This window comes from Neovison vison, chromosome 1, assembly GCF_020171115.1.
Source record: "Neovison vison isolate M4711 chromosome 1, ASM_NN_V1, whole genome shotgun sequence".
In the NCBI taxonomy this organism is placed as follows: domain Eukaryota; kingdom Metazoa; phylum Chordata; class Mammalia; order Carnivora; family Mustelidae; genus Neogale; species Neogale vison.
The window spans coordinates 215,855,357-215,870,914 of NC_058091.1; the positions used below are offsets into that span (position 1 = coordinate 215,855,357).

Sequence of the window (15,558 nt, forward strand, 5' to 3'; positions counted from 1 at the left end):
GGAGGAGAGCTCCGCCGGGGTGTGCAAATGTTGACATTAAAGGAATACGCAAATTCAACGTCGTAGTCCCCGCAGCTTACCCGCACCTATTTTTATATCTAAGCCAAGGTCACTCCTTAATACCCGGCCACAGCCCTGAGGTGGGGCGTCGCGCTCTGCCTAGTGAGGGCTGCCCGGGCAGAGAGCGGGCTCCGGGGGCGAGGCGGGGGCAGTGCGGCGCCCCCCACCCCGCCCTGCTGTCCGAGCCCGCACCTGCCTGGCGGCCGCCTGAACCCCGGGCCGGGAGGGAAGCAGGGCGGCGTCCCCGGCGCCGAGGAGGGGCCGCGCGGCGCGGGCGGGGGGATTCGCGGTGGGCGCGGGCGCAGCGCGGCTGCAAAGGCTGGAGGCGCTGCGGCGCGAGTGCGTCACGCCGGCGGAGGGCACGGTGGGCTGCGGCCGACCCGCCAACGAGGAGCCAGGCGTCCCGGGCGAGGGGGAGGCGGCCGCACCCGCCCTGGCAGCCGGGAGCTGCGCGGCCCGGGACCGGCCGGGGGTCGCCAGCGAGCAGCCGCCGGCTCCATTCATTCCCGCGGCTCCGCCTCCTTTCCCTGGCTCCGGTAGGTCCGGAGGCGCGTCAGAGGTGAGTGCGCAGCCTGTCCCGGGCCGGGGGCCTCGGGCTGAGGCCGAGGCTGCCGCGCCCGACCCCGCCGACTCCGGACCCGCGCCCCCGCGGGCGGCGACGGGAGCCGCCGGCCGCGGGCCGCCCTGAGGACTCGGCCGAGGCGCAGGCCCACGCCGGCCTCCCGGGCCCGGGGCGCGCGTCCAGCTGCCGGCGGCTGGCCGGATCTCCCGAGGGGCGTGGGGCGCGCCCCCAGGTGCGCCGGCCTCCTCGTCAGCGCCACCATTTTGTGTGAGGGAATGCCGTCTTCTTCCCTGGCCGGCCTCGGATCGCGTTCGGCTCCCCAGCTGCTGGTGCCGAGCCCCCTCCCCTCCCACCGCGCCCCACCTGGAGCCTGTCTGCGCTCGCCGGTGGCCCTGGCTGGGTGAAAAGCGGACCTGGTGAGGCGGCGCGCCGAGGCGTTTAGACTCGGGTTCAGCCACGCAGGTGGCCTCCAGAGATGCTCTGACCACCTCCCTTACCTTCAGCCTCTCTAGGAATAGATATCGTATAGGTTCTCTTCTAGAATGCTGGTCGTTGCAATTTAGTTCTAATTCTTAGCTGCCCATTTTGCAGTTTTTCGAGGCCTGTGCCCCAGGAGACCGATGGGTGAAGCACAGTGCCCTGGGTTGTTTATGCTTCAGGGACCTGGATTACATTTACACCCATTATTGTCCTTTGGGAGAAATGATGAGACCTCTTACTCCATTTTCGTCTTCTGGAGATTCGTGTGGGTATCTTAAAATTATTTTAGATTATTAGAGTAGATTCCAAGATAACCACCTGATGCAGGCCCCTTCCCCCTTTGAGAGATTATTTCGAAACGTCAGTGAAAATGCTCCCTTGTGAGGATTTTTGAGGGGTTTGGGGCTGGCGGAACAGGTTACTCGAAGACTACCAGAAGGAGAAGTTGTGATACAGAACTGTCACACAATTTGTCATTTTCAGGGTTCCTGAGAAATTGGTAATTGGGTTTTGATTTATCTTCTCACGAATGTACCCAAGTACCTAGTGGATTATACTTGAGCCATTTGTATTTTATCACTGCATCACAGGGATTAAAATCTGGCATGGTGGCTGTTGCATAATACACACGTTTGGGCCTTGGAGGGAATTCACCAGACTGGATCCGGGCTGATGTGCCGTGTATCATCTGCTTACGTTGATGGATTGATAGCACCTAAGGTGTACTGGCAGACTGGATAGCTTGTCTTTCTCCTTCCGGAGGAGAGGTTTTAGTGTCAATATGGACCTGGCTAAGTTTTCATGTTGTGGGGAGGAGGAGGAGGCCAGGGAGTGAAATAGTGAGAGGAGCCTGGGAAATGACCATTTGTGATAAGACTTCTGGTACAAACAAAGATAAAACCGGAGTCTTTCAGTGAAAGCTTCTAGGTGTCATAGTCACCTCCTCTCTTTGAATTTATGATGACGATTGGTTTAGGGAACTTAGAAATAGATTATGAGTAGCAATATTAGCTTGCTGCATGAGTGATTATGATAACCCAAGATGCTTTACCTGTGGATTTAAGGTCTCATATTAGTCTGACCTGAAATTAGTCCAAAAGAGTATTGGAATCATTACAAGTGGTATTTTCTAATAAAGGTACAGTATATGCCAAACAGAGGGCTTAACTCTTATTTGGATAAAACAAGGTATTTTACAATAAGCTTTTGAGAGTAAAATTTTATTGTTACCCTTCTTAGGAAATCACTCTTAACTTTTTTTTTCCGAATAGTTGAAGACTCTTCCAATAATTCTTGTGACAAACAAGTAATTTCTTTTCAGGTACCATTCCTAGCAGAAATGTGCCTCTCATTAATGTTCCAGCAGGAGAAGTATGGAGGTGAAAGGTATCTTGGACATGGAGAGATGAGTCTTGTTTTAGGGAACTTAAGCAAGCACAGATTGTCTGCTAGGGGGTTGTAGGTCCCTTGATTGGATATGTCTTAGATTCCGGGGAACATGATTGATCCTCCCAGAAACTTCATATTTGAGCCATACACAGTTCCCACACCTTTGCATTGATTCTGTTAATACATGGATTACAGAGGTTCACTGAATCGGTACTGTTGTATTTTATTAACTCCAACTTGGATTAATGTGGTTTGAGATTTTGAGCATCAATTTACCAATGTTTGAGAAATTAAAAAGGAAAAAAAATCTGTTTGTGATTAGCTCCCACTGCCCCCCCCCTTTTAAAAAAAATTTTAAAGAGAGTGGGGGGTAGGTTGAGAGAGAGAGAGCAAGCATGAGCATGGGGAGGGGCAGAGGGAGAAGCTGACTCCTCACTGAGCAGGGAGTCCAGGGAGGAACTCCATCCCAGGACCCTGGGATCCTAACTTGATCCAAAGGCAGATGTTTAGCCTTACTGAGCCACACCAGGTGCTGGCTGGCCCCCCTAGGAGAAGAATTACGGAGGTAAAAAGGACCTTGGACATAGATGAGTCTTGTTTTAGGGAACTTTTACTTTGTGGGGTTGGGGGGGAGTGTCAGAGTGAGAGGGCAGATGGTCTCAAGCTGAGTCCCTGCTGAGTGGGGTGCTGGAGGAAGGGCTCATCTCCCCACCCTGAGTTCCTGACCTGAGCCAAAAATCAAGAATCTGCCACTTAACTTACTAGCACCCAGTCTAACCCTTTTAAAACCTTATGTGTGTTATATTCAGTTACGTGCCTAAAAATGCAGAGATGTACTTTTTAAAGGTAATTAGAGTATAAGAGGATTGAGTATTCAGGTACAGGTTCCAAAAATAACTTATGAAGGATTCTGTAGAAAGGATTGTTGGTTGAACAGGAATTGAAACAAAACCTTCATGTTTCTTCCCATTTCTAAGATTTTGTGAATATAACATGAAAAAGGAATTGTGTGATTACTGTGTTCAAGATGATTTTCTCTTCATACATCTTAGTCTTTTGATTCATTGTATATTTAACCCTGCAGTTAAAAGTTCTAAATTTAGTATGCTTCATGGGTAGTAGCATATTTCACAATTCTTTCCAGCAACTACGACAGCAAAGTTACTCAAAGTTGAATTTATTAAGGAAAAGGTGTCATGGCTTAAAAACAATTAGGGAAAAGCTGATAATTTACTAAGGGCATCCTAAGGTAATTAGAGTCATTCAGTTTCAGAGCTGGTATGTGAGACCTTAAGGGTTATCTACTCTGTGGGGGGGGAATTACTCGTTTAGTTCCACCTATTCTTTGTCTAGAAAGTTTATGATTTATCACATATTTTTAAAAATATGTATCATTTTTAGGTACTACCTGCTCCAGTGAATGTTAGTTTTACGCTACACCAGAGGTAGCTTTCATTTTATTCAGTAAACACCGAGTGTCTGTTGTATAGTTAAAGGAACACAAAAACAAATAGACCTCACTTTCATGGAGTTTATAGTTCAGTATTGTGGATTAAAATGTTAAAAGTCCTTAAAATTTAAATACGTACAGAGTTTTGCAACTATGGGTTGTGCAGTGGAGACGGTTTATTTGCTGAAAGAAACTGAAGAGGGAAGGAATTAAGAAGTAGAACTGAGAGAGTGCGTGTCTGGGGAAGGAGAGGGATATTGATGCATCAGATCATTGGTTGGCTTTGGTCTGTCACAAGGTCAGGAGGGGTGGGGGTGAAAATAATCCACTAAATCTGGGTGTTGAGAGGTACTGGAAGCCTTACGAGGAGTATTGTCAGGGCACCTGTGTGGCTCAGTTAAGTGTCTGCCTTCGGCTTGGGTCATGATCCCAGGGTCCTGGAATCGAGCCCCCCTCATCAGGCTCCTTGGTGGGCGGGAAGCCTGCTTCTCCTCCTCCCAGTACCCTGCTTGTGTTCTGCTCTCACTGTCTCTCGCTCTGTCAAATTATAAATAAAATCTTTTTTTTTTTTTTTTTAAGATTTTATTTATTTATTTGACAGAGTGAGACTCAGCAAGAGAGGAACACAAGTGGGGGGAGTGAGAGAGGGAGAAGCAGGCTTCCCGCTCAGCAGGGAGTCTGACTCAGGGCTCAATCCCAGTACCCTAGGATCATGACCCAAGCCAAAGGCAGATGCCTAATGACCGAGCCACCCAGGTGCCCAAAAAGTAAATAAAATCTTTAAAAGAAAAAAGTGCTTTCAGTGTCATGATGAGGGGAGGGGCCAATTGAGGAATGAATAGGAGTGTTGAAAAGGTCAGAGGGCTTGACATTTTGTTATACAATGATGGGTAAAGAAAGACTATTAATAAATAATTTTATAGTGTAAAATCTTTTACCCATAAATACCAGTGCTTTCAAGTTAATACCTGATGAACTTACTCTCATTCTTCACTTAACAGTAGTTGTTATTCAGAGGCAGTATAATCAGAATTCAAGGGTTTGAAACCTGGCTTTGGTGTTTCTAGCCACCTTTTTAAAAGATACTTAATCTCTCTGGGCCTCAGGTTCCTCATCTGCAAAAGAGTAGTTATAACAGAGCCTGTCTTAAAGTGTAGGCAGAAATAAGTGTGATTGTGTCTCTGAAGGTGAGCTATTAGTATTATTATCATCAAGGAAATTAGGATAGTTTTCAGTACCAAGTTCAGGGTTCCTCATTTTTTTCTCCCTTTTGCTATCTTTTCATGCCCACCCTGTGTATAACACAGTACTTTGTTGAGGTATATTTCGAAACAACAATTTACTTTTTCACCTTTAAAATTAATTGTGATCTGCCACTGGTCAGAGCTTTGGCACTGCATAAAGTATAAACCCTTTAAACCCTTTGTAGCTTTTGTGGATTCTAGACTAAGAAGCTGTCTTGTTTTTTTAAGTTTATTTATTTTTTTAGTAATCACTACACCCAAAATGGGGCTTGAACTCATGATCCTGAGATCAAGAATTGCCCGCTCTTCTTACTGAGCCAGCCAGGTGCCCCAGAACCTATCTTCTAATTTTAAATATGGTCCTGTTTTCTATTATTTGTGCTCAAATAAAAAATACAGCTAAATTTAGCAAAAAGCAAGCACGTTTGAAGTCTCGATATTTGGCTTTGGGATATAATGTATATCTAAAAGTACTTGAAATTAATTTTAAGGCTGGGGAGGTTTATTGATAATGCTTTTTAAGCTATAAAAAAGAAATTGAAGTGATTCTAAATAAATTTTGTCCAGAGAATACTTTTTGTATCTGAGCTGCTTCTCAGAATGGCCAAAAAAAGAGCATAGTTTTTATAAAATGATTTATATGGTTTTACAGTTCGATGTACAAATGACCGCTCAGTTGGGGTCTGTGCTCTCTTGGCTGTCCTTTCTAGAACTCTGACACTGGCTTGTTTGGAGACAAGGGACAGACATTCTTGTGCATGCACTTAACAGAGGGGTGGGGAGAGGTTTCTCCTATCCTGAGGTTGAGTATACCAGCTGTAACTAACAGTAGTCTTTGATTAGCTAGTTGGCTAGTTGGGTGTAATTCATTCGTGGGTAGCATTTATTTTGGAATGGCTCCTTCTTTTACCCTAGAGATACATGCAGAAGAACTTTCTACGTTTTCATCTGCGTATTGACTCTTCACATATTTGAAGGGCAACATTTTCTTGCCCCTCTTCCCCAAGACTTTCCTTTACTAATTTCTCCCAATTCCTGTTTCTCATCTATTTTACCATGGTATCTAGATCCTTTGCCATCCTGACTGTTTTCCATTGGAGGTACTCCAGTTTTTCAGTGGGATTTTTCTTAAAATGTGATAATCCGAATGGAATCTAAGACTGTCGCTGTCTGACCCATGAAGAGTGCAGGGAAACTTTTCCATCTCTGGATCTAGACAGTCACAACTGTAATAAAGAAGCTCTGTTTTACGATTATTTTGCTTTGACTTTAGAAAAAGTTGCTCTTGGGGTGCCTGGGTGGTTCAGTAAGTTAAGCATCTACCTTCAGCTCAGGTCATGATCCCAGGGTGCGGGGATCAAGCCGGCATCAGGCTCTCTGCTCAGCAGGAAGTCTGCTTCTCCCTCTGCCTCTCTCCCTGGCTTCTGCTCTCTTTTACTCACACACACTCTCTCCCTCTCAAATAAATTAATAAATCTTAGAAAAAAAACCCTAAACTTAAAAAAAGAAAAACCTTATGGACTCTGAAAAACAATCTGAGGGGTTTGAAGTGGCAGGGGGGTGGGAGGTTGGGGTACCAGGTGGTGGGTATTATAGAGAGCACGGCTTGCATGGAGCACTGGGTGTGGTGAAAAAATAATGAATACTGTTTTTCTGAAAATAAATAAATTGGGAAAAAAAAAAAAGCTTGCTCGTGGTTCATGTTGAATCTACTGTTGTCTAAAGCTCAAGGTCTTTTTTTGTCTCTGTCCTTCAATGAATAATTTAAAAACTACAATGTAACTAGTGAATTTCATTTTTTCTTTAGCTCTGTTTTGTTGTAATTAAAGAATATTTGATAGGCATTTTGCTTTCATCAGTTTTTGTGTTTCCCCCTTTTATTTTTTAACTTTAAAACCATTGGCTTTGTTTCTTATTTTTAAATTTTTATTTATTTATTTATTTGACAGAGAGAGAGAGAGAGAGAGATTATAGTCAGGCAGAGAGACAGGCAGAGAGAGGGGGAAGCAGGCTCCCCACTGGACAGAGAGCCCAATGCAAGGCTCGATCCCAGGACCCTGAGACCATGACCTGAGCCGAAGGCAGAGGCTTTACCCTCCGAGCCACCCAGGTGCCCTTTATTTTTGGAATTTTTAGAAGCTATTTAATAGCATTTATATTCTCTGAGGCCTGAAGTTTTTACTCCTCATTCCTTCCATGTGCCCATTGTGAGGTGTGGCGGCACTGACTGCATGAGTTACCCACCAGCCTGAAATATTACTCTCAAGTTTTGATACTGCAGAGTGTTGCTCAGAATATTTTCATGCATGCACCTAGAATATGTCTAGTTGTGTACATGAGCAACATAATACACGAAACCATTATTATTTCTCAAATGTTTGAATCCATTTACATTCTTACCAGCGTGTCTAAGTGGTCCTGTTGATTCACTACCTCTCCAACACTTGATAGATTTCTTAATTTTTGCTCATCTAGTGGGTGCAAAATGGTATTTAATTGTGGTCCTAATTTACATTTTCTTGATTATGAATAAAGCAGAGAATCTCTTTAAAAAATAGTTGGCTTTGTGTTGTGTAATAACCATTTAAAAATTCTCAAGACAGTGGATCATAGTTATTGGAACAGGCATTAAAGTTTGAGGACAGAATATTGCAAGATTTAAAAAAATCTTAACTCCTGAGGAGTGACTAAACAATATGTTTGATGTAGTCTATGGTATTTGTGTGATCAGAAATATCCTGGCTTATACTGGCCTTTTGTCTTGACCTGGGAGTCTGGGCACCAGGTTAAATCCTTTGGAGACAGATTGCCCAAGTTTAGAGCTTGATTGCTGCTTACTAGCTGTGTGATTTGGGGCAACTTACTCAACCTCCCCACACCTGAGGCTCCTCATTGGGAAACTGTGTTAAGAATACCAGCCTCGTACAGTCATTTGGAGGAATCAGTGAGATAATGTGTAGTGCATCATGCCTGGTGCAAGGCAAACAAGCCAGAAATGATTGTGCTGTCATCTTCATTGGAAAACACGTTTGAGTTTTAAAAAATAATTATAAATGAATTTTTGAGATACTACCCCTTTATAATTAAGACCTTTTTCCCCCATCTTTTTTCTTCAAGTAATCAAGTATAGACACATAAGCTTTTTTTTTTTTTTTTTAAGATTTTATTTATTTCTTTGAGAGAGAGTGAGAGAGAGCATGAGAGGGGAGAAAGTCAGAGGGAGAAGCAGACTTCCTGTGGAGCTGGGAGCCCGAAGCGGGACTCGATCCCGGGACTCCGGGATCATGACCTGAGCCAAAGGCAGTTGCTTAACCAGCTGAGCCACCCAGGCGCCCCAAGACACATTAAGTTATTAGTTACAAGGCACATCAGGTAATTTGACCCAAATGGATTATGCTTCCCTGAAGTTCTGAGTCTGGTAGTATAGACAGATGAAGAAAAAGAAGTCACATTAACAGATGATAAGTATGTTAAAAAGAAATACACACAATAGGGGCGCCTGGGTGGCTCAGTGGGTTGGGCCGCTGCCTTCGGCTCAGGTCATGATCTCAGGGTCCTGGGATCGAGTCCCGCATCGGGCTCTCTGCTCAGCGGGGAGCCTGCTTCCCTCTCTCTCTCTTTCTGCCTGCCTCTCCATCTACTTGTGATCTCTCTCTGTCAAATAAATAAATAAAATCTTTAAAAAAAAAAAAAGAAAAGAAATACACACAATATACTTAATCAGAGTTCCTCAACTTGTCCCCCTTAAGTTCTACCTATAAATCCGTTATGTACAGCTGTGGGATAGATTGTCTAAAAGTATAGCCTTGAATGTCTCTTTCCTGCTCAAGATCCCTTAAATTGCCTCCTGTGTCCCAAATAAAGTCCAATGCTTTAGTTTGGTGTTCTTGGCCTTTTATGTTCTGTCCTCAGTTGATTTTCCATGTGTTCCTTCCACTAATCCTAATACATCTTAAGTCTTCTGGTAAATCCAACTGCTTGCAATTTTCAGCATGCTTCCTGGCTTCCACTTAGTGTATTCCCATCTTTTCAGAGGGTTTTCTGTGCTTTCTCTACCTGTTGAAGCTCCATATATTGCTTTTCATCCAGCTGCAGAACCTTACCTGTCTCATCTGTGGAGGTTCCTCCTTCTAGCACCATTGTGTGATTTGTTTTTACAAACTTTTGTTCATTAACTCATTTGTTCATTTATTCAGTAAATCTGTATTGAAGTCAGATAGGAAAGCTACTACTGTCACTTACCTCATTCTCTCCTAGGCTTACTGCTGGTGAGAGGTAAAAAACAAGTTTTCTCAATCTGGGTGAGCAGACCCGTCTGAGGTTGCAAGAGGTTTGCAGGGACAGGTGTGTGGGGCCATGGATTGAAGTGCAGAGTCGGAGAAGCCTGAAGGGGAAAGAGGTGTGGGGAGCCTGTGGTTCTGAATCTGCTTTTTCCAAGTTGGTATTGTACTCTGTGCGTAGTGGCAACCTTTGGTTACATTTCTTAGTTGCCTAGTGAAAATATTAGGTGGGGGGGTGGTGGTCGTGGTGATTGGGACTCAGTAGAATAGTTCATAAATTGTATGCTAAAATTAAGCACCACGTTTTGTTTTGTTTTTGCTTTTGTCTTGGGCTCTTAGATGTATTTTTTTCAAAGTGAAAGTATCAGTCTTTGTGGTTCGAAATGAGACAAGCTTCTGTGATACTTTATATTGAAGATATCTACAACATTTTGCACATTGTTGAGACTCCTTTTCTTAACAATTGCCTGTGTCCTTGAGTTTTACTGTGCCAAACTCCTGTTAACTTTGATGAACACTATAAAATTAGATCTGTTATGGGGCAAAGAAGCCAGGTGAAAGGATTTTAGTTGTTGCTCTGATGTTGAAAGACAAAATTTTATGGCATATTTATTTGTTTATTTATTTATTAGTATTTTATTTATTTATTTCACAAGTAGGCAGAGAGAGAGGGGGAAGCAGGCTCCCTGCTGAGCAGAGAGCCCGATTCGGGCCTCGATCCCAGGACCCTGAGACCATGACCCGAGCTGAAGGCAGAGGCTTCATCTAGCGAGCCCCGCAGGTGCCCCTGGCATATTCATTTAAATAGTTGTTTTGTTTTTGTTTATTTTGTTTTTTCCCTGAGTTTGGAAACTGCTTCTGTGAGTTTATAAACAGTGTTCGGTAGTCCAGGTCATGAAGTACTAGAGTAGCTGGCATGTTCTAGAGGAAAATTTCAGCCATGTAAGTAAGCCCTGTTTTGCCTCTCCAAGATGGAGCCCACTACTCCCCAAGTCACATTCCCTCTCCCGTGCAGTTGGGATGCAAGCACGTAAATTCAGTTTGGTGTCAGATGCATCCAAGAGAGACTGCATGTTCATGTTTGAAGGATTTCTTAGATCTAAGACCATCTTCCTGAATATGAAGAAAGAATTAATGTTCTTAGAAGGAAAATTTGTTAAGACTTCTCCTGATAGGTGTAAGCAGTCTTTAACCATCTTGGGACTCCTAAAATACTCTACTTTTAGACCTGGAGTTGTGATAAAGATGAGTAGTTAGGCATCAGAGCCAGACTGCCTGGGTTCACATACTAGTTCTGCCACTTTAACTAGAGTGTGTCCTTGAACAAGTTTCTCAACTGCTTTGTGTCTTAGTTTTCTCTGCTGGCAAGTGAAGATCATTAAATTCCTCACTTAGTGTGTTAGTGATAAAAACCAGACACATAGTCCATTGTTGGTTCAGTGATTATTACTTGAAAAGATGATTTTGCTTCCTATGTAAAATAAAAATAAGCAACAAATATGAAATCTTTCCAACTTCCTGCCCCATTAGCCATAAACTTACAGGCAGTCCTCATCCTTAAGTAGTCAGCGTTTTCATTTCTCAGAAGACAGAAGAGGATTTGTGAGCAGCATTGAGCCCACCTGAGATTTGATAGTTGAAGTGGCTTTTCCCTTCGTTTCACTTTGTCATATTCAGAATCTCAGCTCTAGTACTGGAAAAGGATTTAATGTAGGATTTAGGGCCTTGTGTAGGGCAGGAGGGATACAAGAATAAAGGGTAAAGATAAAGAGATCCTTTGTGCTAATGTAGTACAGGGCCTAGGTTTGTTAGGGAAAAAATGATGTTAGGGAGAAAAGTGAAAAGGGAAGAATCAAGAGAAGAATCAAAATAAGATTCAGAAACAGGCTTTTTGTGAAAAGCTCAAGAGCATTACCGATTATGTTGCCTGGATACCTAACCTATTTTCAGTGTTGGGGAAACATCAGGAGAGGTAGGATCATGACTTGGATTGGTTGAGATAATTACTTTTTTTTCTAAGAACTCTTCTAGCTCTAAAATGTCTATATTTTTATTTATATTCCTCTCCCCCATAAAGCCTCCAAATAATGATAATCTATAAGAATCTTGAAAAATTAGGAACCGAATTTATAAAATACATTCCTCCTTTTAAGAGTATAGTTAACTTCTAATAATTAACCTTAAATAGGGCAAAAAAAAATTAGTAAGAATAAAATGGTTTTTCTCTTTTTCATATTCTCTTCCTAGGAGCATTTATTCTTTCAAATAGTTATATAATTTTTCAGGGAAAAGGGGTGGAATTATTAAAAGATGGTTATGAAATAGCTGATGGGCATCTTAAAATTCTTACATAAGAGATATTAGTATTGTGTTTTTATACAACTTAGCCAGGATTAATGAGCATAACATTTGCTTCATTTATAAATTAATTTGGACACTTTTTACACTTCATTATCCATTCTGTGTAAATTTTTTGATGAGTTAGTTTGCTTAAGGCAACACTAAGCTTTCTCATTCATGGAGAATCTAGTTAGCCCTTTGGTTTATCTCATGGGTAGAGCATAAAGTACTTGACAAAATTTGATCTGACAGTTTTACAGTTATGTAACACAGAACAGAAGCTTAAAAACAACAAAAAAGAGGGAGAAGTGAGTGATTTATCATAGCAACCTATGTTTCTCTTTAGACCCTAACCATTTTTCTCTTGCCTTTAAACTATAGTAGACCCACCATAAGGCTAGTAATTTACAGTCATAAGTTAACCAATATTTTTTTATAAACAATTACAAACGTTTAGAGGTGAAAAGGTCCTTAGGATTATCTTGTCCAGTTGCATCACATTATCAATGAGAATACAGAAGCTTAAAGAGGGTAAGTAACTTGCCCAGGGTCACTGATTTAGCTAGTGGCAGAGCTGACCGAAGAACTAGGGTCATACATAGAATTCCAATTCCAATTGCTCTTTTCTTTTGTAATATGTGAATAGAATATTTAATAACAAGGGAATTATTATAATAGCTTATGAAATATTTCATATAACCATGACAAGTAAGATTTTGCATATTGAGTAAAAATGATAATATTGGAAGGTATAGTCAATTGTTTGGATTCCTGTTCTTTTAGCCCTACTAGTGGTATGACATTGTTTCTTCATCTGTAGATTGGGGCTAATAGAAATATCTCACTGTCTTTTCAATGTGGCTCTCTCTTTAAAGTGTGGTATATGGTCACTTCTCAGTAAATGTTACTTGCTATTGTTAACTGATTTGTAATAATTTCTAATTCTTTCATCTTCAATTAATTGCTATCATGTAATCATTTAGCCAATGAAACTGAACATTGAGAGCAACTGGTAATAAAAGTAATGGATTTAAGGACAGACTTGCAACCCAAAAACATTTTATTTTTTATTTTTTTTTAAAGATTTTATTTATTTATTTGACAGAGATCACAAGTAGGCAGTGAGGCAGAGAGAGAGAGAGAGAGAGAGAGGGAGAGGAGGAAGCCGGCTCCCTGCTGAGCAGAGAGCCCGATTCAGAGCTGGATCCCAGGACCCTGGGATCAGGACCTGAGCCGAAGGCAGAGGCTTTAACCCACTGAGCCACCCAGGCGCCCCCAAAAACATTTTAGAAGGAGTGTATGTTGAGGGGGAGGCTTTGGAATTGAGAAATATTTTCTTATTTTTATTTTATTTTTAAAGCTTTTATTTATTTATTTGACAGAGAGATCACAAGTCGAAAGAGAGGCAGACAAAGGGGGAGAGGGAAGCAGGCTTCCCGCTGAGCAGAGAGCCCATGTAATGCAGGGTTTGATCCCAGGACCCTGGGATCATGACCTGAGCTGAAGGCAGAGACTTAACCCACTGAGCCACCCACACGCCCCTCTACTTCTTTTCATTTTAAAAACTATGATGCTATAGTTTTTTAAACTGAATTCAGGGGTCACAACTACTTAGTGGCATTTCTCTCCTCAGTAATGCTCTTTATGCAAATTTCAAAGCTTTTAAATTGTTGGACTGTGGGAAAACAATTATTTCATTTTGTGTAAGTATGTGAATAATAATATATTATTTAGTAATTTAATATTTAAAAATTTTAAAAATAATAATTATTTTATAAATAAAATAGTTATTTAATAATATAAGCCCAGAGACAATTATTTTTCTGTTTAAAAATGGCCATCTGAAGAGGTTTAAGAATGAAAGATAATGAATTTCTGTTTTTACACTTTATTTAATTTAGTCATGTACTTGCCTTTGATTTATAATAGTATTTTCTTATGGTGAGCACTGCTATACCTATGGTGAAATGTTTTCTAAAATGTGCTGACACACTGGTGATTTAGGAGATTTTCTAAGTGGTACTCAGGTGAACATTTAAATGATGATAGTTAGAAATTTTAATGCTGATTAGGAAAATGTATAATCTAATAGATCACATTGGTGATTTTATAGTTAAGGATGAATAAAATGTTTCTTAAAAAGTGAACTGAGGGGCGCCTGGGTGGCTTAGTGGATTAAAGCCTCTGCCTTTGGCTCAGGTCATGATCCCAGGGTCCCAGGATCGTAGTTGGGCGCTCTGCTCCACAGGGAGCCTGCTTCCTCGAGGAACCCTCTCTCTCTCTGCCTGCCTCTCTGCCTACTTGTGATTTCTCTCTCTCTGTCAAATAAATAAAATATTAAAAAAAAAAAATAAAGTGAACTGAGAGGGCGCCTGGGTGGCTCAGTCCTTAAGCTTCTGCCTTCCACTCAGGTCATGATCCCAGGGTCCTGGGATCCAGCCCTAGTCAGGCTCCCTCCTCAGTGGGAAGCCTGCTTCTCCCTGTCCCACTCCCCCTGCTTCTGTTCCCTTTCTCGCTGTCTCTCTATCAAATAAATAAATAAAATCTTAAAAAAAAAAAAGAAAAGAAAAAGTGAACTAAGGTTCTCCTACGTTGCTACAACACGGATAACCTTAAAACCACTATGCTAAGTGAAATAAGCCATGCACAAGGGGACAGCTATTGTGTGATTCCACTTACAAAGTTCCTGGATTAGGCAAATTCATAGAGACAAAGAATAGAATGGTGGTTAGTAGGGGATGAAGGAAGAGGGGATGGAGTGGTGATTGTTTAGTGGATACAGAGTTTCTACTTGGGATGGTGAAAAAGTTCTGGAAACCAGAGAGTGGTGATGGTTGTACAACAGTGGGGGTATTCTTACTGCCACAGAATTATAAATCTAGGAATAGTTAAAATGCTGTGTCGTATGCATATTTACCATATTAAAAAAGAGGAGGGGAGGAAAGATGGAGAGAGCTGTGTGTATATTTTCAAAGAAGTGAATTGAGGGGCGCTTGACTGGTTCAGTTGGTAGAACATTTGACTCTTGATCTTGGAGTTGTGAGTTCAAGCCCCACTTTGGGTGTAGAGCTTACTTAATAAAGAAAATTAACAGAAGTGATTTGAGAAATACATTAGTTAAATAGTGAAAGAGGCATTTAACACCCTAGGAAAAATGTTAATGGTGGTATGTAAATTATTGAAGGTTGGGCAGCTTTAGGATAGAGGACAGATCAATGGCTTAGGGAGGCCTGCTCTTGTTTCTGACTCACTCTGCTGTGGACTAGCCACACATGACTCTTCCCTGAAGCGTAGTAGATAAAAAACCAGGACGTCCGAGACTGTTAACTGCTTTAAAATTGTCTTACTCTGGGCTGGATCATTGGGCTCTTTATTCAGATCACCTACTTTGCCCATTTATTAGAATTATCTTACAATAATGGAACCAAAAACATGCACTTAAAACGTGACATTAGCAGTTAAAATCTTTAAGAACTGTAATTATCATAGTAACAGTAGATGAAAAAGAAAGAAAATCACCAAAAACTTGCTGTTCAGTCCAATTTTTTCCTTCTTCATCATTTTGTATTCTTTATCTAGAATGCCATATTATTTTTGTATGACTATAATCAACTGTGCTTTTGTAGGCTAAGTTTTTGACAGACTTCAAACATTAAGTTTTATCCTTTAGATTATGATTACTGTTAGCAAATGAAATTTTTATTTTTATTACTTAAAAAAATTTTTTTTTAAAGATTTTTAGGGGCACCTGGG

General features: G+C 41.5%; 1 protein-coding gene across 3 annotated transcripts in view; it reads left to right on the plus strand.

Annotated features, from left to right (window-relative positions):
* The first annotated feature begins 497 nt into the window (after positions 1–497).
* Positions 498–15,558, plus strand: part of FAM169A (family with sequence similarity 169 member A) — a 68,766-nt gene continuing 53,705 nt past the window's right edge. The window contains exon 1 of one of the 3 annotated variants that reach the window (XM_044267049.1): positions 498–619. The gene's annotated coding sequence lies outside the window, so the exon portion shown is untranslated. Of the gene's footprint in view, positions 620–876; positions 1,039–15,558 lie in introns of those variants that run through there. The other 2 variants (XM_044267028.1, XM_044267038.1) reach the window with 2 other exon arrangements.